Consider the following 26,292-nt stretch of genomic DNA (forward strand, 5'->3'; position numbering starts at 1 on the left):
AAAGGTAGGAGGGCTGTACAGACAGTAATGAAAACGTGACCATAACTTTTCTTTAACCCCTCGCTCTCCTGAGGATTTACCCCCCTTCCTGACCAGGCCAAATTTTTTGCGTTACGGCGCTGCGTTACCTTAACTGACAAATTGCGCAGTCATGCAACGCTGCACCAAAATAAAATTTCCTTTTTTCCCCACAAATGGAGCTTTCTTTCGGTGGTATTTGATTGCCTGTGTGTCTTGTTTTTTGTGCTATTAAAAAAATTTCCTCATAAATTTACGCCAAAATGTATTCTGCTCCGTGTCTTTGCTAAAAATAATATGTGTAAATTAATTGGTTTACGTGAAAGTTATAGCGTATGGCGGTATAGATACTGGAATTTTTTTTTTTTTTTAATTTTTATAAGTAATGGCGGTGATCAGCGACTTGTAGCGGGACTGCAGCGAGCATTCTGACACTGGGGGAACTGACATCCCCAGTGACACCAATACAGTGATCAGCGCTTAAAAAAAGCACTGACACTGTACTAATGGCACTGTGCAGGAAGGGGTTAACATGAGGGAAGGGCAAAGGGATTGGGGGTGGTAAAACCATGATTTACCTGCAGGGTTTTACCGCCTCCAACTTTACATGTGAACAAACCCTTAGGGTGCTGCTGCCGACTAAGTGCTCATTAACAGGTGCAGCAGGCACTGATGCTCTGCAAAGTGATCCCAATGTGTTTGACAGGTGGTGAGGAGGCGATATTTTCCTCCCCACCACCTGATTTAAACCCATGATTGCCGTGCAATGCACGTGATTGTGACACGGTAATACGGCAATTCGAAGTTTAAATCACATGAGGACGCAACACTGTGGCCGGTTATATTTGACTTCTCCTTGTTGTTCCGTTAGAGATCTCCGCCTCTTCAAGGTTGGCTACCCCTGCTACAGAGAAAGAAGAAGAAATCTTTTAGATCAGGGGTCTCCAATCTTTTCAAGCAAAGGGCCATATACTGTCCTTTAGACTTTAGGAGGGCCGGGTTAGGGACAGTGAGGATAGAAAATGTCCTGGCCCCATCATCAGTGAGAATAAACATGGTCGCAGGGTGATGGTCAATAGGAATAGTGCCCCATCATTGATTTTAGTGGGAGGAAAAATGCTCCATCATTGGTGTCAGTGGGAGGAATAGTGCCCCATCATTGGTGTCAGTGGGAGGAATAGTGCCCCATCATTGGTATCCGTGGGAGGAATAGTGCCCATCATTGGTATCAGTGGGAGGAATAGTGCCCCATCATTGGTGTCAGTGGGAGGAATAGAGCCCCATCATTGGTGTCAGTGGGAGAAATAGTGCCCCATCATTGGTGTCAGTGGGAGGAATAGTGCCCCATCATTGGTGTCAGTGGGAGGAATAGTGCCCCATCATTGGTGTCAGTGGGAGGAATAGTGCCCCATCATCGATTTTAGTGGGAGGAAAAATGCCCCATCATTGGTGTCAGTGGGAGGAATAGTGCCCCATCATTGGTGTCAGTGGGAGGAATAGTGCCCCATCATTGGTGTCAGTGGGAGGAATAGTGCCCCATCATTGGTGTCAGTGGGAGGAATAGTGCCCCATCATTGGTGTCAGTGGGAGGAATAGTGCACTATCATTGGTATCAGTGGGAGGAATAGTGCCCCATCATTGGTGTCAGTGGGGGGAATAGTGCCCCATCATTGGTGTCAGTGGGGGGAGTAGTGCCCCATCATTGGTATCAGTGGGAGGAATAGTGTCCCATCATTGGTGTCAGTGGGGGGAGTAGTGCCCCATCATTGGTATCAGTGGGAGGAATAGTGCCCCATCATTGGTATCAGTGGGGGGAATAGTGCCCCATCATTGGTGTCAGTGGGAGGAATAGCGCCCCATCATTGGTATCAGTGGGAGGAATAGTGCCCCATCATTGGTGTCAGTGGGAGGAATAGTGCCCCATCATTGGTATCAGTGGAGGAATAGTGTCCCATCATTGGTATCAGTGGAAGGAATAGTGCCCCATCATTGGTTTTAGTGGGAAGAATAGTGCCCCGTCATTAGTGTCAGTGGGAGGAATAGTGCCCCGTCATTGGTATCAATGGGAGGAATAGTGCCCCGTCATTGGTGTCAGTGGGAGGAATAGTGCCCCGTCATTGGTGTCAGTGGGAGGAATAGTGCCCCGTCATTGGTGTCAGTGTGAGGAATAGTGCCCCATCATTGGTATCAGTGGGAAGAATAGTGCCCCGTCATTGGTGTCAGTGGGAAGAATAGTGCCCCATCATTGGTGTCAGTGTGAGGAATAGTGCCCCATCATTGGTATCAGTGGGAAGAATAGTGCCCCATCATTGGTATCAGTGGGAGGAATAGTGCCCCATCATTGGTGTCAGTGTGAGGAATAGTGCCCCATCATTGGTATCAGTGGGAAGAATAGTGCCCCATCATTGGTGTCAGTGGGGGGAATAGTGCCCCATCATTGGTGTCAGTGGGAGGAATAGTGCCCCATCATTGGTGTCAGTGGGGGGAATAGTGCCCCATCATTGGTGTCAGTGTGAGGAATAGTGCCCCGTCATTGGTGTCAGTGGGAGGAATAGTGCCCCGTCATTGGTGTCAGTGGGAGGAATAGTGTCCCATCATTGGTGTCAGTGGGGGGAATAGTGCCCCATCATTGGTATCAGTGGGGGGAATAGTGCCCCATCATTGGTATCAGTGGGAGGAATAGTGCCCCATCATTGGTGTCAGTGGGAGGAATAGTGCCCCATCATTGGTATCAGTGGAGGAATAGTGTCCCATCATTGGTATCAGTGGAAGGAATAGTGTCCCATCATTGGTATCAGTGGAGGAATAGTGTCCCATCATTGGTATCAGTGGAGGAATAGTGTCCCATCATTGGTATCAGTGGGGGAATAGTGTCCCATCATTGGTATCAGTGGAGGAATAGTGCCTCATCATTGGTGTCAGTGGAAGGAATAGTGCCCCATCATTGGTATCAGTGGAGGAATAGTGTCCCATCATTGGTATCAGTGGAGGAATAGTGTCCCATCATTGGTATCAGTGGAAGGAATAGTGCCTCATCATTGGTTTTAGTAGGAGGAATAGTGCTCCATCATTGGTGTCAGTGGGAGGAATAGTGCCCCATCATTGGTATCAGTGGGAGGAATAGTGCCCCGTCATTGGTATCAGTGGGAGGGCTAGTGCCCCGTCATTGGTTTCAGTGGGAGGAATAGTGCCCCATCATTGGTGTCAGTGGGAGGAATAGTGCCCCATCATTGGTATCAGTGGGAAGAATAGTGCCCCATCATTTGTATCAGTGGGGGGAATAGTGCCCCATCATTGGTATCAGTGGGGGGAATAGTGCCCCATCATTGGTATCAGTAGGAGGAATAGTGCCCCATCATTGGTGTCAGTGGGGGGAGTAGCACCCCATCATTGGTATCAGTGGGAGGAATAGTGCCCCATCATTGGTGTCAGTGGGAGGAATAGTGCCCCATCATTGGTATCAGTGGGGGGAGAGTAGCGCCCCATCATTGGTATCAGTAGGAGGAATAGTGCCCCATCATTGGTGTCAGTGGGGGGAGTAGCGCCCCATCATTGGTATCAGTGGGAGGAATAGTGCCCATCATTGGTATCAGTGGGAGGAATTGTGCCCTATCATTGGTGTCAGTGGGAGGAATTGTGCCCTATCATTGGTGTCAGTGGGAGGAATTGTGCCTTATCATTGGTTTCAATGGCAGAAGTACTGCCCCATTGTTGGTTTCAGTGAGAGGAATAGTGCCTAAGTGCCAGATAAAGGGTAGCAAAGGGCCACATCCAAACCTCAGGCCGCAGTTTGGAGACCACTGCTTTAGAAGAAAAGAAGAAATCTCATAGAGGAGTTACTCTACCAACAGGTAAAATGTGAACAACCTATTATATGTCCACTGATGCCCACATTTGCATTGCTTTCAGTACAGTCCTCGAATTTTCTATGCCGGAGCTGGCCAGAGAGGGGGTGTAAAGCTGGCCACAGACTGATATATTGTAAATTAGTCTGGTTCAGCAGGGACTGACCAAATGGAAAACTAATATCCGATTGGCTACAACCTATGATTAGTGAATTCTAAAAATGGCGGCTTCTGCTGTCAGAATCAGGGGCGGACTGACAACTCATGGGGCCCCCGGGCAATAGGGGATCATGGGGCCCCGGTGTCCTTGCCCAAACTCAAAAAAGCCTATGAAAAAGGTACCAGGGGCATCTCATGGGGCCCCCTACTGACCCCGGGCCCTCGGGCAGTGCCCGAGTTTTCCAAATGGTCAGTCCGCCCCTGGTCAGAATGCAATGTCCCGGCGAGGTGGGGGGATTCCTCGCTTGTGTGGATGGAGGAATCTGTTATTTTTAAAGGCAGCTTAAAACAATAATAAACCTAAAACCAAAAAAGTCACAAATTGCAGCTCACCAATCATTAGATGTGGCGGCTGCGTTGTTTATTTTTTAGCTTTTTCCCCTCTGTTTTCACCTGGTGACCTGGCCAGTAACACACCTCCTGTTATAGAGCGCCCCCACTCTGGATGAAGGAGCACAGGGGGGCACCTTTGGATAGCAGCATTGTCAGTCAGGGGCGAGAGGGAGTGTTAGATGTACTAGCAGATTTAAAGCTGAACTCCGGCCAACACTATACAATCAGTTACAGTAACAATTTTTTTTTTCCTTTTGGGATAAAGTTTTATATAAATAAATAAAAGCTGATCGTTGTATGCACTACCTGCCAGTGGTAGTTTGTCTCATCCCTTTATCTGACTAGTTTGGCTTTTTGAAAAACAACAGACTTACTGGCTGGACCATCAGTTCAAAATAGAAGAGAGAAAGACTTAAAAAGAAAACTAATGCAGCCCTCACATGTAAGAATTGATACGCTGAAATATAGTTATTATTTGCTTTTTTGGGCTTACTACTGATTTAGGTTGTAGTGATAATTCTACTGTAAAGCCAGGAATTTGAAAAAAAAAAAAAAGATTTTAATGACCCCAGAGCTGGTGTGTCCCTTGGCCTCCATGATGCTGTTTGTTCACTAACGTTCTCTAACAAACCTCTGAGGGCTTCACAGAACAGTTTACATCACACACAGGGGGACTCTACTTATTAGGTGACTTCTGAAGGCAATTGGTTCCACTAGATATTAGTTAGGAGTATCAGAATAAAGGAGGCTGAATACAAATTTTTGCAAAAATGTTGAAAACCATTTCTCATTTTCCTTCCACTTCAGAATTATGTGCCACTTTGTGTCGGTCTATCACATCAAATCCCAATAAAATGCATTGACGTTTTTGGTTGTAACATGACAAAATGTGGAAGATTTCAAGGGGGAGGAAGACTTTTTCAAGACGCTGTAGGTAAGTGTAGCACTACCCCCTTGAAGGCCGCAGAATTTTGCTAGGTCCCCCTAAGCTCTGCACAGCCAGGCAACACGCATTTTCCACACTTTCTCTCAGAGTTGGTAAAACAGTCCTTGAAGTGATTCTAAAGGGGTTTTTTTTTAAACAAAAAATAACAAACATGTCTATACTTACCTGCTGTGTTAGTGGTTTTGCAGAGAGCAGCCTGGATCCTACTCTTCTTGGGTCCCCCGCAGGATCTCCTAGCCCCTCCTTCCTGTTGGGTGCCCCCACAGCAAGCAGCTTGCAATGGGGGCGCCCACTGCTCTGTGTGTCCATTCACACACAGAGCCGCAGCTCAGCCTCGACCTCTCTCTCTTCTCATTGGCTAACTGGCTGTGATTGACAGCAGTAGGAGTCAATGGCTCCTACTCCTGTCTCAGCCAATGAGAAGAGGGAGTCCTGGCATAGCCGAGACTCCAGTGCACATCACTGGATCGAGAGGGGGCTTAGGTGAGTATTAGGAGGGGCTGGGGGGATTCTGCACACAGAAGACTTTTTTACCTTCATGCATGAGCTTGTTTTTAATGTTTCTATCAGGGGTTAACAACTTGGATGGGGTCTAAGGGTTTTTGGCAACAAAATGTACAAAAATGTGGACAAAAATCAGCAACAGTCTTAGTAAAGAGCACTGAGTCCCCTTTGATGAACCTTCTCAGAAGCCAGGTGAAGCTCTCCTCATCCATCCGGCTGTCCTGAGGGTATCCCTGGGCTAGGGATTCCAAGATCTACCATGGTGTAGTCCCAGATGAGAACTAGTTGGGTATTGCACCTGACCACCCTCTCCCTTCTGTGGCCCAGAGGGTATAGAAGCACTGAAACTGTCCTGTTCCTGTAGTTAAGTGGGTTGTAGCTGCTTTAAGGCCTTACGCTGGGCTGGTTCCTTCCCTGCTGACAGGCTGTCTCTCCCAAGTAGACTGTAGGATAGTAGAGATTCTTCTGTCCAGCTCCAGCCTGTAGGTAGCCCCCCTCCACTGGGGCCCCTTCCCAGGCTCCACACCAGCAGCACCTTCCTTCAATCCATCTTCCACCCAACTCCTCTGCTGACTAGGCTCTCCCACATTTAAGGGCTTTCCTAGTCCCCATACCAGGCCTCCTCCACCCCTATTCAAGAAAGGTCCACCAGTTTCTAGAAGGGTGGGAGGGCTCCAGAATCCCTGACCTGTAGAGCCTCCCAGCTTGAACTGAGGTAACCTTACTGCTCTCCCACATTTAAGGGCTTTCCTAGTCCCCATGCCAGGCCTCCTCCACCCCTATTCAAGAAAGGTCCAACAGTTTCTAGAAGGGTCAGAGGGCTCCAGAAGCCCTGACCTGTAGAGCCTCCCAGCTTGAACTGAGGTAACCTTACTGCCCCACTCCCAGGCCAACTCATCCCAGGCTTCTAACGAGCCACTGACTAACCGAAAAAAAAAAATCTACCCCCCCCCCCTCCATACCCTCACAGCAGTAATCTTCTGGTGTCGCAGAGGTTAGGACAAGATGAGGAAGTGCTAGCCATGCCTTTCCTTGCTGCCTCCCCTCCTCCATTATTATAGCCATATTATAGCTTCTATGAGTGAAAAGCGCTCTGTGATTGGAGAACAGGCAGATGAATGAAAGGTCCTCTTCCATTCATGGATCGTTTTTCATTCATGAATTATTTGAACGGAGGAGGAGGGAGGTGGAAAGGGACCACATAGTCAGTACTCTTGATGATTGATATAACAGGTCCCTTGGCTTGTATTAACCTACGCATCACCAGAAGATTACCACTACGGGGGGGGGGGAGGGATCAGAGGACTGAAGATCTAAACTAAAACCACAGCCAGCAGCACAAGGGACCCCTCTCATTGGCTCTAAAGCTAGGCATGCATTTTTTTGTTTTTTCAATCCCCCCTTGGATGGAGGAATCCCCCCACCGCATCTGGACATTGCATTCTGACAGTAGCACCCACTCTTGGCTACAGACACTCATCAAGAAAAAAGTTCCAACATGTCCATTTGACAGAAGTCGATAAAAAAATTTGTGGGGGGGGGGGGGAGCGTCCACTGATCAAAACTCGGCTGGTTCCTGCTGAAGTGGCCAAATGTTAATCGGTGTATGGCCAACTTGTAGTCTAACGTTAACCAGCGGCTGCTGAACAAGAAAAATTTTCCAACATGTCCCTTCAATCAATGGACAGTACAGTATGTCCAGCTTGGTCATTGTACTCTAACAGTGGCACCTGATTTGTGCAGCCATTGGCTGCAGTCGCTGGTCGAGAAAAATGTTTTAAAAAGTCCCTTCAACAGAAGTTGATCACACAAGGGTGATCGCCACATACTGATCAAAAATTCAGCCGATCGCTTCTTAAGTGGCTGAATTTTGTTCGGTGTATGGCCAGCTTGGACAATGTGTTCTGACAGCAGAATCTGCATCTGTCTACAGAACTCCTCCAGGTAGAAATTTACAGATTGAAAAGGAAAGGTAATTATTAATAACATCCAACTACAATATGACTTGTGTCGCAATTGTATATGCAAGCCCTAAAATTATTGCTCTCACTCTGGTGTTTGCAGTGATACCTCACATGTATGGTGCGATCACTGTTTACATATGTGTGCTTGACCTATCGTATGCATTCCACTTTGTATGTGAGCAGGGGAGGACAGGGTGCTTTGAATTTTATTTTATTAAATTTTCTTTTATTATGTACTTTTAAATGTCTGTATTTTTTTTTTTTAAATCAACTTTCTTACAATCACAAGAGATGAACAGCATCCCTTGTGATAGCATGGGCCGTGACAGGTCCTCTTTATGGAGAGATCTGTAGTCTCTTATTATTATTATTATTATACAGTATTTATAAAGCGCCAATAGTTCGCTCAGCGCTGTACATTACAAAGGGGGACAGAACATGTGACAGAACAATACCAATACAATGCAAAACATGAGGGGATCGATGGCCCTGCTCTTTGGAGCTTACAATCTAGGAGACTTAGACCCCAGATCTCTCCTTTGGCTACCAAAGCAGGCAATCAGACACAGATTGGTCCAGTTGGCTGCTTTACTAGCCGGTAACGGGCCAGTAAGCACAAAACCGAGACCCTGAAAGTGGCAAAATACTCGTCGCTTGCAGTTTCTTAGACCATAGAGATGATCAGGGACATTCCGGTCCTCCATCATCTTTATGGTAAGCCGGTGGAAAAGCCAGTTTCAATCCTGGAAAAGCAGCGGAAGGATATAGTGGGGGGGGGGGCTCCCTTCCTCTGCATGTAAAAGCAATCCAGCTGCTATTTAGCTGCTTGGATTGCTTTTACAGTTTTTCAGCAACATCGTCTGAAAACACTGATCCTGGGGAGGACAGGGTGCTTTTCAATTTTCTTTTAGAATTTATTTTCTTTTAAATGTTTTTACACTGTCTCTATTTTTTTTTAATCACTTTCTTACTATCACAAGATGAACAGCATCCCTTGTGATAGCATGGTCCGTGACAGGTCCTCTTTATGGAGAGATCTGGAGCCTCTTAGACCCCAGACCTCTCCTTTGGCTTCCAAAGCAGGCAATCAGAGACTGATTGGTCCAGTTGGCTGCTTTACTAGCCGGTAACCGACACACTGAGAGTGGCAAACTACTCGTCGCTTGCAGTTTCTTAGACCATAGAGATGCTCAGGGACATTCCGGTCCTCCATCATCTTTATGGTAAGCTGATGGAAAAGCCAGTTTCGATTCTGGGAAAGAAGGATATGGGGGGGGGGGAACTCCCTTCTTCTGCGTGTAAAAGTAATCCAGCAGCTATATAGCTGCTTGGATTGCTTTTACAGATTTTCAGCATCACCGATTGAAAACACTGATCCCAGGTTCATGGCTGCAGCTTTTCAGCCATGGCCCCGGTATACCCACTTCAACTGGAGGACGTACGGGTATGTCCTTTAGTCTTGAAGTGGTTAGGTCACATCCCTTGTGCTGTTTTTTTTTTCTACTTTCAAGTTTTGATAATTTACTGTAGGGTCAGTGAAATGTATCAATTCAACAGAACCAACGCAGTGAAGAACAACAGGCACATGGAGATGTTCTAGTAGCTTAGTATGTGCGTCGAGATTGGGTAGTCCATCCAATCTGGTATCAAAGGGGTTCTGATTAATCTGGTAACGATGGCATTCTTGTAGAGCAGTCAGGTTTTATTAATGAGCGAGGGCTTTGTGCCCAGGTGTGAGCCTACCCCGCCGTCTGCCGCGGCTCGTCTCTGGCACGTTATCTGGACTGACTTTGCTGAGACAGAGGCGTGCCCCGGCCTGATGGGAATGGTGGCATGGGGGCGATGGGCGAGGTCTGCTTTTATTGGATGAGCCTAGTCAGGAATCCTGAATATAAAGTGTACAATGTGGAGTAGAGTCGGGTCTTATCTGAGGGCCTCGTACACATCATGAGTCAGGCGTTAGTCACAATACAGAGACAATGAGAAGAGAAGGCAGCGGGGTGACTCAGTGAGGGAATAGTCTCCAATATGACACCAGGACCTTGTCTCCTACCGACACCTCCAGGGAAATTCACCACAATTATACAAACAGCTTTCATTATTTCCATGGAGGAAGAGAGAAGACAATGCTATCAGATTAGTCCCTGCTAAGCTCACAGCAAACTCTACGGCTCCACTCAACTTTAACACAAAGTTCAAAGACGCTGGGAGCTTTGCATTGTTCTTACCATACATTGGAACAAAACATGGTGACATTTAACCCTTTCACTCTTAAAGTTGCTTTTGCTTTTTTTTTTTTTTTTTTGCATGAATAATTTTAGGCCTGAAGGTTACAGTAGTTAGAAACCTCCAAACATTATACCCTGCTCAAAACAATGAAAGGAACACTTTGAAAACCCATCAGATCCCAATGGGGAAAAAATCTCCTGCTGGATCTCTATACTGACATGGACGGGGTAATGTGTTAGGAACGTAAGGACGCCCCATCGTTTGATGGAAATTAAAATGATCGACCTACAGAGGACTGACTTCAAAGACACACCAAAAATCAAAGTGAGAAAATGATGCAGCAGGCGAGTCCATTTTGCTGAAATTTCATTGCGGCAACTCAGAATGGTCCTCAGTAGTTTGTATGGCGCCCACGTGCTTGTATGCATGCCTGACAACGTCGGGGGAGGCTCCTAATGAGACCACGGATGGTGTCCTGGAGGATTTCCTTCCAGATCTGGACCAGGGCATCATTGAGCTCCTGTACAGTCTGAGGTGCAACCTGGTGGCGTCGGATGGACCCAAACATGATATCCCAGAGGGTGTTCTATTGGATTTAGGTCAGGCGAGCGTGGGGGCCATTCAGTGGTATCAATTCCTTCATCCTCCAGGAACTGCCTGCATAATCTCACCACATGAGGCCGGGCATTGTCGTGCACCAGGAGGAACCCAGGAACCACTGTACCAGGAGGAACCACTGCACCAGCGTAGGGTCTGACAATGGGTCCAAGGATTTCATCCCGATACCTAATGGCAGTCAGGGTGCCATTGTCTAGCCTGTAGAGGTCTGTGCGTCCCTCCATGGATATGCCTCCCCAGACCATCACTGATCCCCACCAAAACGGTCATGCTGAACCATGTTACAGGCAGCAGAACGTTCTCCACGGCTTCTCCAGACCCTTTCATGTCTGTCACATGTGCTCAGGGTGAACCTGCTCTCATCTATGAAAAGCACAGGGAGCCAGTGGTGGACCTGCCAATTCTGGTGTTCAATGGCAAATGCCAATCCAGCTCTATGGTGCTGGGCAGTGAGCACAGGGCCCACTAGAGGACGTTGGGCTCTCAGGCCAACCTCATGAGGTCTGTTTCTGATTGTTTGGTCAGAGACATTCACACCAGTGGCCTGCTAGAGGTCATTTTGTAGGGCTCTGGCAGTGCTCATCCTGTTCCTCCTTGTACAAAGGAGCAGATACCGGTCCTGCTGATGGGTTAAGCACCTTCTATGGCCCTGTCCAGCTTTCCTAGAGGAAGTGCCTGTCCCTGGAATCTCCTCCATGCTCTTGAGACTGTGCTGGGATACACAGCAAACCTTCTGGCAATGGTACGTATTGATGTGCCATCCTGGAGGAGTTGTACTGCCTGTGCAACCTCTGTAGGGTCCAGGCATGGCCTCATGCTACCAGTAATGACACTGACCCTAGCCAAATGCAAAACTAGTGAAAAACAGTTCGGAAAGAAGAGTAGGGAAACAAGTGTCAGTGGCCTCCACCTGTAAAACCATTCCTGTTTTGGGGGTCATCTCATTGTTGCCCATCCAGTGCACCTACTGTTAATCAGTTTCAGCTGCTTTGGTGTTAATGAAATTAAAAACCCCCTCTACTACTTACCTGACCAGATCAATATCCCAGGAGTTTAACAGACTTGATGATAGACTCTGATTAAAAAGTCTTCCTTTCATTTTTTTTGAGCCGTGTATATTTTCCGAAAGCAGAGACCATAGAAGATAAAATGGTGGTAGTTCCAATTATTTGATGTCACACGGTAATTACAGTATGTCCTGAAGATTAATCAACAAACAGAAAATGCTGTACAATAAACCCTCAAAAACCATGTGCAGTCCAAACCCCACAAGTCCAATCTTTTAAATCAAATTCTTCTCGTGTTCAAAAAAATCCTCCGATAATATACCTCAAAAAGAAAAAATATTCACATAGTGCATTATCTTTTTTTCATATATTGAAATAATAGTGACTTCATACAAGTGAATACCCAATCACATTAATCAGTGAAAAAGTGAACAGAGTGAAAACAACTGTGAAGCCAAAAAATGAAAACCCCCGTGAATGTGAATCACTCTTCAGTTCTCTAATCCAACCAGCACTGTGACACTTCTAAATAAGGAATGCATACCCTTACCAATATTCAGAAAAAAGGAAGCTTTTTCATATATCTTTCCAAAGGGAAGGAGGGAGACAGTCCTCCTATTGGTCTTTACTCAATATAGTCTGCCTTCATATTACCATCAAGATCCACCAGCCTTGAGCCATTGAATTTATTTATTAAGAGAGTGTTTTTTTTCTAATGTCCTGAAGATTAGTTAAAACTCCAAACATTAGATATTTTCCAAAAGCACAGACCCTGGAGAATAAAATGGTGGTAGTTCCAATTATTGTATGGCACGCAATATTTATGTCCTGAAGATTAGTTACAGTGCATCTGACTTAATCTCCTCTTATTATTATTTCCTCCTCCCCCTCCCCCTTTCTCCCTTCCTTTCCTATTCTTACTCTTTCATATAGTGCTCTCTGGTATCCATTTATTATACTTCAATGGTTACAGCGGTTCACTATTTATACTGTGGTATCCGCCTATTTGATGACCATAAGTCATGCCTATAATATATTCATTCATTAATACTCTGTTAACCCTGTACCTATGGCCCTTGTTAGAGAGAGCCTTGCTGATTGATATTTTGTATTATCTCTGTGACTAGCAATAAAAACTTATTACCAGGGGCGGACTGACAACTCATGGGGCCCCCGGGCAATAGGGGATTATGGGGCCCCTGTGTCCTCACCCACACTCAAATCACACCCAAAAAAGCCTATGAAAGGTACCAGGGACATCTCATGGGGCCCCCTACTGACCCCAGGGACATCTCATGGGGCCCCTGGGCAATAGGGGATCATGGGGCCCCTGTGTCCTCGCCCACACTCAAATCACACCCAAAAAAGCCTATGAAAGGTTCCAGGGACATCTCATGGGGCCCCCTACTGACCCCGGGCCCTCGGGCAGTACCCGAGTTTCCCAATGGTCAGTCCGCCCCTGCTTATTACACACTGGAGATTAATTAAATCCCCCAAACATTATACTGTATATTTTCCAAGAACAGACACCCTGGAGCGGCGTTTCTCAATCAGGGTTCCATGGAACCCTAGGGTTCCTTCTGGGGTTCCTTGCGCAATGAGCAATTTCCGCCTATCAGATAAGTTCCCACTGACACTATTGATATTTTTAGCTATCTGTAAGGGGGTAATTATTCCCAATGACCACCAGAGTAAGTAGCATTCTTCCCACTGACCATCACGCTAATGTATCTTGAGGTGTAGATAAAGCCATTTTTAGCAGGGGGTTTGCTGAGACCAAAAACTTATTTCAAGGGTTCCTCTGTGTTGAAAAGGTTGAGAAAGTCTGCCCTGGAGAATAAATTGGTGGTATTTCCAATTATTTTATGTCACACAGCATTTATATCCTGAAGATTAGTTAAAACCCCCATACATTCTATATTTTCCTAAAGCACCTTAGATTGTACGGCCCTTGAGGGTTAGGGACTGATGTGAATGTACAATATACTGTATATGTAAAGCGCTGCATAAATTGACGGCGCTATATAAGTACCTGAAATAAATAATGCACCTGTAAAATGACAACGGATTTTGTCATCCTAAATTTTTGAATAGGCAATGCTTTGCCCATTTTTCTGCCAGAGCTGTTTTTGCTTTTTTTGCATGCATGTGGAAAAAAATAATTTCAGGCCTACAGATTAGTATATCTTATGGTGCCACTCCAAGCTATGGATGGAAGGAAAAGGATACTCCCTACTATTGCTCTCATCACCTCCCCAAAATGCCTCTTCCACTCCTCCTTCTCATTTTCCTCTCCTCCATTCCCAAAATCCATTCACTTTATCCCTCTGCTCCTCCTAAACAATTGTATATTGTGTCCTCACTGCTTCAGTCACCCCTCTACGGCACCCACCACCTCCTCCTATTACTCCACTCTCACACTGACCCAAACACCTCCACTAGGAGTTTCTCACGCTCCTGCACATCCCGCTCCCATGCCACCTTTCTCACCCTTCTCCTCCTCATAACCGCGGGGGAAATCTCCCCGAATCCTGGCCCTCCACCACCTCCCTCACCCACACAACACCCTCCCGCCTCCACGTCCTGCCGCAACCCCCACAACTTAGTATCTGTCCCCTTGCTCCCTAAAATCTCCCCCCCGTTTTCATGTGCACTCCTGAACGCCCGATCGGTGTGCAACAAGCTTACCGCCATCCATGACCTCTTTGTTTCCCGCTCTCTCAACCTCCTAGCGATCACAGAAACCTGGATCCAGCCCACTGACTCTACCTCCCCTGCTGCACTCTCCTACGGAGGTCTCACCTGGACCCACTCACCCAGGCCTAACAGTCGTAAAGGTGGTGGGGCTGGTCTGCTCCTGTCACCGCAGAGCACCTTCCGAGTCCTCCCAAACCCCCCCTCCCTATCCTTCTCCTCCTTCGAGGCCCACTGCGTCCAACTATTCTCCCCAACCCCCCTGAAGATTGCTGTGATATACCGGCCTTCTGGATCCATACCCCGCTTCCTGGATCACTTTTCCTCCTGGCTACCCTTCTTCCTCTCCTCTGAGCTACCCACCATCATCCTTGGGGATTTCAACATCCCTGTCAACCTCGACAACCCGGACACATCCCATCTCCTCCACTTAACCTCCTCCTTTGCACTTGCACAGTGCATATAATCCACCACCCACTCCGACGGTAATATCCTTGATCTTGTCTTCTCCAACCGCTGCGCTCCCCACAACCTCACTAACACCCCCTTCCCTCTCTCTGACCACAACCTGATTACCTTCTCTATCTCCTCGTCCTCCAACGCCTACCCCTCCAAATGTCACACTACTACCAGCCGTAACCTCCGCAACCTTAACCCTGCCCCCTTCCACTCTGCAGCTGATCAGCTCCATGACCGCATCCTCCCCCTGTCCTGCCCCGACTTGGCCATGACTGCCTACAACAACGCGCTGTCAACAGTCCTTGACTCACTAGCGCCTTTAACCACACGCAACATCAGACCCCGACCACTCCAGCCCTGGCAGACTGATCACACCAAAACCCTCAAACGACAAAGTTGTGCCCTGGATTGACTATGGCGCAAAACCAGATCCCAACAAGCCTTCACCCGCTACAAATCTGCCTTCCACACCTACACCTCTTCCCTCCATGCTGCCAAACAAGTCTACTTCCTGACCCTCATCAAGGCCCTCTCCTCCAATCCTCGCCGACTCTTCTCCACCTTCAACTCTCTACTCTCTCCACCCCCACCTCCACCCAGCACCTCACTCACTGCCCTTGAGATTGCCAATCACTTCAAAAACAAGATTGACACAATTCGCAAGGACATCGCCGCAACTCACACGCCCTCTCAACCCGTCCCCTCTCACACAGCTACCCCCTCATCCCCCCTCCCCCTCAACATAACCCGCAGGGACTTCGTCGCTGCTCAAACTCCCTCCAACCCCGTTCCCCCTCACTCGGCTACCCCCTCATCACCCCTCTCCCACGGCCCCACCACTGCTCTGACCTCCACTTCCACCCCACCCTACATTCCTCATACTGAAGCCCCCCCAACACTCCGCACCTTTGACCTTACTACCATCGAGGAAGTCTCCAAGATCCTCTCTGATGCCCGCCTCACCACCTGCCCCCTCGACCCTATCCCCTCACAACTCCTACGACCTCCCTCCCCCTCCATCCTATGCTCCCTCACCCACATCTTCAATCTCTCCCTCTCCTCAGGCACTTTCCCCTCCCCTCTGAAACATGCACACATCACCCCCATACTTAAAAAGCCCTCCCTGGACCCCAATGACCCGAACAACCTCAGACCCATCTCCCTGCTCCCATTTACATCTAAACTCCTCGAGCGTCTCGTCTACACCTGCCTATGCTCTCACCTCAACGACAACCACCTCCTCGATCCCCTACAGTCTGGCTTCCGTCCCCTACACTTCACCGAAACCGCCCTACACTCCACCGAAACTGCCTTACTCAAACTCTCCAACGACCTTCTAATTTCCAAAGCTAATGGCCACTGTTCAGTGCTCCTACTCCTTGACCTCTCTGCGGCCTTCCACACAGTCGACCACCCCCTCCTCCTCAAAAAACTACACTCCCTTGGGCTCAGAGATTCTGCTCTCTCCTGGCTCTGATCCTACCTGTCACAGCGCTCTTTCAGCGTTACCTATAATGCTACCACCTCCCCCTCACTCCCCCTCTCTGTTGGGGTCCCTCAAGGCTCTGTCCTTGGGCCCCTTCTCTTCTTCATCTACACCTCCTCCCTTGGCCAACTCATACACTCTCACGGCTTCAACTACCACCTCTATGCTGATGACACACAAATCTATCTCTCAACCCTCCACCTCACCCCCTCGGTCTCCGCCCGAATCACACACCTGCTGAGCGACATATCAGACTGAATGTCCCTCCACTTCCTTAAACTGAACCTCTCCAAAACCGAGTTTCTTGTCTTCCCCCCAGCCCGGACCCCACCCCCCATTGACTTCTCCATCACATCCAACAACGCCAATTTTTTTTTTTTTTTTTTTTTTTTTTTTTTTTAAGTCCGCAAACGTGAGACTGTAACGAAAAAACCCGTAAGTGTCCGCAAAAAAGTGCAAGTGCAGAAACACACACACGAAAAACGTGCACTTAGGGGTGTGTTTGTCCTACCCCCGAAAGGGCTGGACCGTTCACCCGATCCCCCGGGGCACGAAGCTCCTGACAGGGACAAGGTTCCCATTTGGTCCTCCTGGCCAAAAGGCCTGGTGGACCACCGTTCCTTATGCCCAGCCGAAGCCGGACATCCAGTACTAGGCAAGGGGGTTCTCCCGAAGAGAAAACCCCCTAGGGATCAGGGGAGGAAGGAACCGTATGGCCACACATCCTCCCCCTAGACTTCAGGTAAGGCCCGAGGACCCACACCCTCCATCCGTGAAAAACACACACATAAGAAAGCAAAAAGTGACAAAACGTGGGAGTGAATAAATAAATAGAATAAAAATAAAAAAGTGGTACCGTGCCTAATAGTGCACAGACCAGGCCCTGAGGCCCGTAGCAAAAATTGCCCTGGACTTAGCCAAAAGACCTGGTCCTTAGGGCGCTGTGCAAAAAAGAGTGTAAAAACAGTGGCCATGTGTCATCTTCACACCGTGGGGTCCCACACCCAAGTGTTACTAGTGACACCCCTGAGCGCGTCTCCTCAGGGGGCACTGAGTTTGCGGACTTTTTGCCTCCTCAGCCCCAGGCCAGACCAAGGTAGCATGCTCAAACCAGGAGGAACTGGGTCTTTCCGGTCTCCCCAGAGGAATTACTCCCAAGGCCCCAGAACGAATCATGGCGCTCCCTGGTTTCTGTCCCTCCGGTACTAGCCTTCCGGACCCCCATCATACCAGTGAGGGTACTGTACAACAACCATCCCCGTAAACTAGAATGGTCGGTAGCACCCCCACTGGACACTGATAAGAACAGATACTACACTTGATCTTAGCCAAAAGGCCGAGAAGCGATCCAACAACGCCAATATCAAACCTGCCCTGCAGGCCAGAGTACTTGGTGTCATTCTGGACTCCAACCTATCCTTCCAGCCCCAAGTCCAATCTTTAACAAACTCATGCAGACTCCACCTCCGCAACATCGCCAAAATCTGCACGTTCCTAACCCCAGAAACCACTAAACAGCTCATCCACTCCCTCATCGTATCACGACTCGACTACTGCAACTCCCTCCTCACTGGCCTGCCTCGTCGCTGGCTATCCCCGCTTCAGTCCATCCTGAATACGGCTGCCAGACTCATTCACCTTTCCAACCGCTCCATCTCCACCACCCCCCTCTGCCAATCCCTCCACTGGCCTCCACTCAGTGTCCTCCACCCCCCTCTGCCAATCCCTCCACTGGCTTCCGATTGCGCAACGGATCAAATTCAAAATCCTAACACTGACGTACAAAGTCCACCATACTGCCCCGAACTACATCACTGACCTAATATCCAAGTACCGCCCAGCACGCACACTCCGCTCCTCACAAGACCTGCTTCTCTCTAGTTCCCTGGTCTCCTCCTCCCATGCCCGCCTCCAGGACTTCTCCAGGGTGTCACCCATCCTCTGGAACTCCCTGCCCCAACCCATCAGATTATCACCTACTCTCCTCTCCTTTAGGCGCACCCTGAACCCATCTCTTCAGGGAAGCCTACCCCACCCCCTGCTAACTTGCCGACCTCCTCCACTCTTCCTACCACTCCATCCCCCACAGCTATCTCCTCCTGTACCACCATCCCCTCCCTCCTAGATTGTAAGCTGCAAAGAGCAGGGCCCTCAATCCCCTCATGTTTTGCATTGTATTGGTATTGTTCTGTCACATGTTCTGTCTCCCTCTGTAATGTACAGCGCTGTATACTGTATAATAATAATAATAATAACCCCACCGGCAAGTGAGAAGAGGGGAGCATGAGATCGAGTGATTCCAGTGTCAGCCAATACAAGTGAAGGGATGGATACTGCTCAACCGACCCAAGGAGTCGAATGTGGAGGAATGGCCTGTGACCAAGCCCCGGTGGGCGGGGTGAAATGCATCAGAGGGCGTGGCCGGAATGGCAGCTGAGTCCATTCCTCAAATTTGGACTAGTGGGGTCGGCTGAGCAGCATCCATCCCTTCCCTTGTATAGGCCCACAGATTAGTTAAAACCCCCAAACATTATATATTTTTCAAAAGCAGAGACCCTGGAGAATAAAATGGTGGTAGTTCCAATTAATTTATGTCTCCCAGCAGTTTATCAAGCTCATATTTTCAGTAAAATATAAACAAAAGTTAATTTTAGGGCACACAAATGTAACATTTTATCAATTTTCTTGGTAGAATATGAATAATGAGGTTGCACCGAGTAAATAGATACCCAACATGTCAAGCTTTAATACTGGGTACACCTGTAAAATGACAATGAACTTCAGTATCCTAAATTTTTGTATGGGCAGTGCTTTAACCATTTTGCTGCCAGAGCTGTTTTTGCTTTTTTTTCCATGTGGAAAAAAATCATATTAGGCCTGAAGATGAGCTAGAACCCTCAAATGTTATATATTTTCTTGAAAGCAGAGACCCTGGAGAATAAAATGGTGGTAGTTAGCATTAATTTATGCAGGGCCATCTTTAACATGGGGCAAAAAGGGCAGCTGCTCCGGGGCCCAGTCATTGTTGTGGGGCCCAAAGCAGCTGCTGCTTGAGCCCGTGCCAACGTTGCCATACATCTGAAATTTTTTCTTCTACCTATCACAGTGGCTGGCTCCTACTCACCGCTGCCAGCAATATTGGATGGCTAGTGGTAGGATCGCCCGTCTAGCAACCAACTATGTGGTTAGTCCAGTGGTTCTCAACCTGTGGGTCGCGACCCCTTTGGGGGTCGAACGACCCTTTCACAGGGGTCGCCTAAGACCATCAGAAAACACATATTTCCGATTTGTAAACAGCAGCTACTGTGTAGAAAGCAGCTGCTGTGTTGAAAGCAGCTACGCTGTTAAAAGCAGCTACGGTGTTGAAAGCAGCAGTATTGGAGGTAAAACGACACTCATGAATTATAATTACTGGGTAAAAGATTTTATGGTTGGGGGTCACCACAACATGAGGAACTGTATTAAAGGGTCACGGCATTAGGAAGGTTGAGAACCACTGGGTTAGTCCGACTCGCCCCCCCCCCCCGGCATTCTCCTTAAGTCCTGACAGCTCTGCCACACCTCCCGGTTCCCTCCTTCAGCTGTCAGTATTAGTGATTGCTGCTAGGTCCGCCGGCATCTGGCAACCAACCTCCCTCCATGCTTCGCCTGTTGTTGAGGGCTCAGTCAACTCAAGGAAGGTATGAAACTTATGGAGGCATCGATTTAATGTTAGAGGAGGAGCAGCTCTGAGGTCCCTGATATAGAAAGGGGGGTGATTCTAGGGAGGGGACCCTGATAAAGAGGGAATTGTGTGGACCCTGATATAGAAGGGGGAAGGGTGGATTTGAGGGCCCTGATGTAAGTGTAGGGAAACTCTGGGGACTCTGATGTAAGTATGGGGGCTCTGAGGACCATGATGTAAGGATGGGGTGGTTCAGGGGACCCTGATATAAGAAGGGGGATATTTATAGGGAACAGATGCTGATTGATGTAAGGGGGCAGTTGATCTGAGGAACATGATGTAAGCGTGGGAAAACTCTGGGGAACCCTAATGTAAGGAGGGGTGACTCAGGGGACCCTAATATAAGGAGGGTATACCTCTGGGCACTCTGATGTAAGAAGGAGGGCTCTGGGGACCCTGATGTAAGGAGGGGGGCCCTGGTGTATGGAGGGGATAACTCTGGGGATCCTGATGTAAGTATGGGGGCTCTGGAGACCCTGATGTAAGGATGGGGTGGCTCAGAGATCCTGATATAAGAAGAGGGATATTTCTAGGGAACAGACCCAGATATAAGGGGGGGGTTTGGATCTGAGGAACATGATGTAATCATGGGGAAACTCTAGGGACCCTGGTGTAAGGAAGGGTGGTTCTGGGGACCCTGATGTAAGGAAGGGTGGCTCTGGGGACCCTGATGTAAGAAGGGGGGTTCTGGGGACCCTGATAGAAGGTGGGTGCTCTGTGGACTCTAATAAATGAAAGGTGACCCTGATATAAGGAAGGGTGACTCTGGGGACTCTAATGTAAGTAGTGTATAACTCTGGGCACTCTGATGAAAAAAGGAGGGCTCTGGGGGCCCTGATGTAAGGTCAGGCAGTTCTAGGGACACTGATGTAAGGAGTGGGACTCTGGGGACCCTAATATAAGTAGGGTATAACTCTGGGCACTTTGATGTAAGAAGGAGGGATCTGGGTGCCCTGATGTAAGGATAGGTGGTTCTGGGGACAATGATAAAAGGAGGGGTGCTCTGGGGACTCTGGTGTAAGGAGGGGGAGCCCTGGTGTATGGAGGGGATAACTCTGGGGACCCTGATGTAAGTATAGGGGCTCTGGAGACCCTGATATAAGGATGGGGTGGCTCAGAGACCCTGATATAAGAAGGGGGATGTTTCTAGGGAACAGACCCTGATATAAGGGGGGGGTTGGATCTGAGGAACATGATGTAATCATGGGTGCTCTGTGGACCCTAATATACGAAAGTTACCCTGATATAAGATGGGGTGACTCTGGGCAGTAGAGTATAACTCTGGGCACCCTGATGTAAGAAAGAGGGCTCTGGAGACCATGATGTAAGGAAATGTGGTTCTGGGGACACTGGGGGGCTCCGGGGAGTACATAGACACCCAACATGTCAAGCTTTGAAAATGGGCACACCTGTAAAATGACAACAAACTTCTGTATCCTAAATTTTTGAATAGGCAATGCTTTAACCTTTTAGATGCCAGAGCTGTTTTTTTTTGCTTTTTTGCACACATGTAACATTTAAAATCCCCAAACATTATATATTTTCTGAAAAGCGGATACCCGTGAGAATAAAATAGAGGCATTTCCAATCAATCTACAGTGGGGCAAAAAAGTATTTAGTCCGCCACCAATTGTACAAGTTCTCCCACTTACAAAGATGAGAGAGGCCTGTAATTGGCATCATAGGGAGACCTCAACTATGAGAGACAAAATGAGAAAACAAATCCAGACAATCACATTGGCTGATCTGGAAAGAATTTATTTGCAAATTATGGTGGAAAATAAGTAGTTGGTCAATATGAAAAGTTTATCTCAATACTTTGTTATATATCCTTTGTTGGCAATGACAGAGGTCAGACGTTTCCTGGAAGTCTTCACAAGGTTGGCACACACTGTTGCTGGTATGTTGGCCCATCCTCCATGCAGATCTCCTCTAGAGCAGTGATGTTTTGGGGCTGTCGCTGGGCAACACAGACTTTCAACTCCCTCCAAAGGTTTTCTATGGGGTTGAGATCTGGAGACTGGGTAGGCCACTCCAGGACCTTGAAATGCTTCTTACGAAGCCACTCCTTCGTTGCCCGGGCGGTATGTTTGGGATCATTGTCATGTTGGAAGACTCAGCCATGTTTCATCATCAATGCCCTTGCTGATGGAAGGAGGTTTGCACTCAAAATCTCACGATACATGGCCCCATTCATTCTGTCCTGTACATGGATCAGTCGTCCTGGTCCCTTTGTGGAGAAACAGCCCCAAAGCATGATGTTGTCACCCCCATGCTTCACAGTAGGTATGGTGTTCTTTGGATGCAACTCAGCATTCTCTCTCCTCCAAACACGAGTTGTGTTTCTACCAAACAGTTCTATTTTGGTTTCATCTGACCATATGACATTCTCCCAATCTTCTTCTGGATCATCCAAATGCTCTCTAGCAAACTTCAGATGGGCCCGGACATGTACTGGCTTAAGCAGGGGGACACGTCTGGCACTGCAGGATCTGAGTCCCTGGCGGCGTAGTGTGTTACTGATGGTAGCCTTTGTTACGTTGGTCCCAGCTCTCTGCAGGTCATTCACTAGGTCCCCCCGTGTGGTCCTGGGATTTTTGCTCACCGTTCTTGTGATCATTTTGACCCCACGGGGTGAGATCTTGCGTGGAGCCCCAGATCGAGGGAGATTATCAGTGGTCTTGTATGTCTTCCATTTTCTAATTATTGCTCCCACAGTTGATTTGTTCACACCAAGCTGCTTGTCTATTGCAGATTCAGTCTTCCCAGCCTGGTGCAGGTCTACAATTTTGTTTCTGGTGTCCTTCGAAAGCTCTTTGGTCTTCACCATAGTGGAGTTTGGAGTGTGACTGTTTGAGGTTGTGGACAGGTGTCTTTTATACTGATAACAAGTTCAAACAGGTGCCATTGATACAGGTAATGAGTGCAGGACAGAGGAGCCTCTTAAAGAAGAAGGTACAGGTCTGTGAGAGCCAGAAATCTTGCTTGTTTGTAGGTGACCAAATACTTATTTTCCACCATAATTTGCAAATAAATTCTTTCCAGATCAGCCAATGTGATTGTCTGGATTTGTTTTCTCATTTTGTCTCTCATAGTTGAGGTCTCCCTATGATGCCAATTACAGGCCTCTCTCATCTTTGTAAGTGGGAGAACTTGCACAATTGGTGGCTGACTAAATACTTCTTTGCCCCACTGTATATAGTTACATAGTTATGTCACACAATATTTGATCAATGGTTTATCAAGCATAAATTTTAAGTAAAAAATAAACAAACGTTGATTTTAGGGCACACAAATGGAGTATGTTACCCAATATTTTGGTAAAATATAAAATAAATACACTTGTAGTAAAAAGATTATATAGTAAAATTAGTAAATAGATACCCAAAATGTCAAACTTAACTGTGCACACATTTTAGGCCTGTAGATTAGTTAAAACCAGGGGCGGACTGACTATTTGGAAACTCGGGCACTGCCGAGGGCCCGGGGTCAGTAGAGGGCCCCATGAGATGCCCCTGGTACAGGGGCGGACTGACAACTCATGGGGCCCCCGGGCAATAGGGGATCATGGGGCCCCTGTGTCCTTGCCCAAACTCAAAGCACACCCAAAAAAGCCTATAATAGGTACCAGGGGCATTTCATGGGGCCCCCAACTGACCCTGGGCCCTCGGGCAGTGCCCGGGTGTTCGAATGGTCAGTCCACCCCTGCCCTGGTACCTTTTTCATAGGCTTTTTTGAGTTTGGGCAAGGACACAGGGGCCCCATGATCCCCTATTGCCCGGGGGCCACATGAGTTGTCAGTACGCCCCTGCTCCATACACAATCCACAGGAAGGCAAAGCATGGTTCAAATTGCTCCTGCAGGGAAAAAATGTTCCTTCCTGATGCCCCCCCGAGAGGCAATCGGATATTCCCTGGATCAACTACCTCTTCTTATTACCTCTTAGGCTCCATGCACACTAGAGGTTTTTTTTTTTTAGCTCAAAAAACGCTGGTAATAGCGTTTTTAGTAGCGTTTTAGTAAGGTTTAGAAGCGTTTAGAAGCGATAGCGTTTTATTAGCATTTTTACAGACCATGTATAAAAAAAAGAAGAAAAAGCAAGAAATAAAGCTGTTAGTCGCGTTTTAATAGAGTTTAGGACCGTTTAGAAGCAGTTAGCATTTTTTTCTGCTGGAAAAACATTCCAAAAAAACTCTTTTCTGCTCCTAGAAGCTGAAGCTCTAAAACCGCTAATAGCCTGGAGTAGTGTGCGCGGACACATAAGATACTATTTAGCTTCTAGGAGCAGAAAAAAAATGCTATTAGCAGCTTCTAGGAACTTAAAAAAACGCTAGCGTGCATGGAGCCTTGGTGATAATATCCAGGCATATTTTATGTAACGCGATATTCGTGCAACAGTGTATGAAACACAAATGTTCAGTCAAAAATAAACACGGGTTAATTTTAGGGCACACAAATGTAATATATTATTCAATTTTTTGGTAAAATATAAGGCTCCATACACACAGGGCGTTGTGATAACGCTGGCAACGTTAGCTGTGTAAAGTCACATTAAAAACATGTTTTTCAGCTTTTTTTTGGCACTTTTGCATTAGCGTTTAGTAGCGTTTTCCCTGGGGGGGCGGGGTCTGTGTGTTTCACTGTAAGCACACTGCTTTGGATGGCTGTGCTATGCAGAGCCATGCAAAGCAGTGTGTAGGAGATGACAGGGAGGAGAACTTTTTTGTTTACAAACAGATCTCCTCCCCATCGGAGATGCTCAGCGTTTTCCCACGTTTGCATTTTTAGCGGTTTTTTGTTACGAAAAAAGTTTTTTTGAGTTAAAAAAAATCCAAAAACGCCGGTTTGCAGTGTCTTGCGTCTTGCCATATTTTTTCAGCGTTAGAGCATTTTTACAGTTAGAAAACTCCTCTAGAAATCCACTAGTCCTGGGGTTTTTTTCCAGCCAAAAAATGTCCCAGCCAAAAAAAACATTGATTACAGTCTATGTGTGTATATAGGATAACATGCTGGGGGGTTTACTGGCTGTAGAAAAAAACATCAAAAGCCAAAAACAGCCGCTGTAAAAACGTCCCGTGTGCATGAGGACGAAAAGATGAGGTTGCACCGAGTAATTAGATACCCAACATATCAAGCTTTTGCGTTGGTAACTGTGAGCTAACTGAATAATAAACTGAGAACGGTGACATGTAACATGTGTAGCACAAGCAACGTTTTCATATGTAGACATGCCGACAGGGGTGTTTATGTCAAGGCTTGACAAATGTGTTTTGAATCTAGGAGCCAACTATAAATGTTAGGAGCCATTTTTTTAGCATGGCGTGGGTTGTCAAGCTCAGGACCTCACGCAATGTGATTTCCTACTCAAAACCACACCATGTTTTAGGCACCATTGAAAATAATGGCACCTGGACCTGCATTTTGCAATCATAGTTATTCTACTGCGATCCAAAAATGCCCAGGTGTGAATGAAGCCGCCGTGATGCACATATATGCAATTCTGAATTCTTTTTAGTGCCATTGTGAAAAGGGTTCTGTGCGAGCTTGTAATGGTGCATTCCAGACTCGCAAGTGATTGAGTAGAGTGGCATGTGGAGATAAGTGTTCACATAGGATTGTTAATGACAGGAGATTCCCCATTGAAGTCCATGGGAGGCGTTTTCCCATTGAAGTCCATGGGAGGCGTTTTCCCATTGAAGTCCATGGGAGGCGTTTTCCCATTGAAGTCCATGGGAGGCGTTTTCCCATTGAAGTCCATGGGAGGCGTTTTCCCATTGAAGTCCATGGGAGGCGTTTTCCCATTGAAGTCCATGGGAGGCGTTTTCCCATTGAAGTCCATGGGAGGCGTTTTCCCATTGAAGTCCATGGGAGGCGTTTTCCCATTGAAGTCCATGGGAGGCGTTTTCCCATTGAAGTCCATGGGAGGCGTTTTCCCATTGAAGTCCATGGGAGGCGTTTTCCCATTGAAGTCCATGGGAGGCGTTTTCCCATTGAAGTCCATGGGAGGCGTTTTCCCATTGAAGTCCATGGGAGGCGTTTTCCCATTGAAGTCCATGGGAGGCGTTTTCCCATTGAAGTCCATGGGAGGCGTTTTCCCATTGAAGTCCATGGGGGGCGTTTTCCCATTGAAGTCCATGGGAGGCGTTTTCCCATTGAAGTCCATGGGAGGCGTTTTCCCATTGAAATCTATGGGAGGCGGTTTCCCATTGAAGTCCATGGGAGGCGGTTTCCCATTGAAGTCCATAG

At 47.5% G+C, this 26,292-nt stretch overlaps 1 long non-coding RNA gene and 1 pseudogene across 1 annotated transcript in view; one reads left to right on the forward strand and one right to left on the reverse strand.

The window, feature by feature from the left end:
- Positions 1–26,292, forward strand: part of LOC149432309 (uncharacterized) — a 75,424-nt gene that overhangs the window by 26,295 nt on the left and 22,837 nt on the right. The window lies entirely within an intron of this gene.
- On the reverse strand, positions 17,556–17,670 carry LOC149432310 (U2 spliceosomal RNA; annotated as a pseudogene).

The sequence above is a fragment of the Staurois parvus genome, unplaced genomic scaffold, assembly GCF_062004578.1.
Source record: "Staurois parvus isolate SC_StPar_1 unplaced genomic scaffold, SC_StPar_1.0 ptg002167l, whole genome shotgun sequence".
Taxonomy (NCBI): domain Eukaryota; kingdom Metazoa; phylum Chordata; class Amphibia; order Anura; family Ranidae; genus Staurois; species Staurois parvus.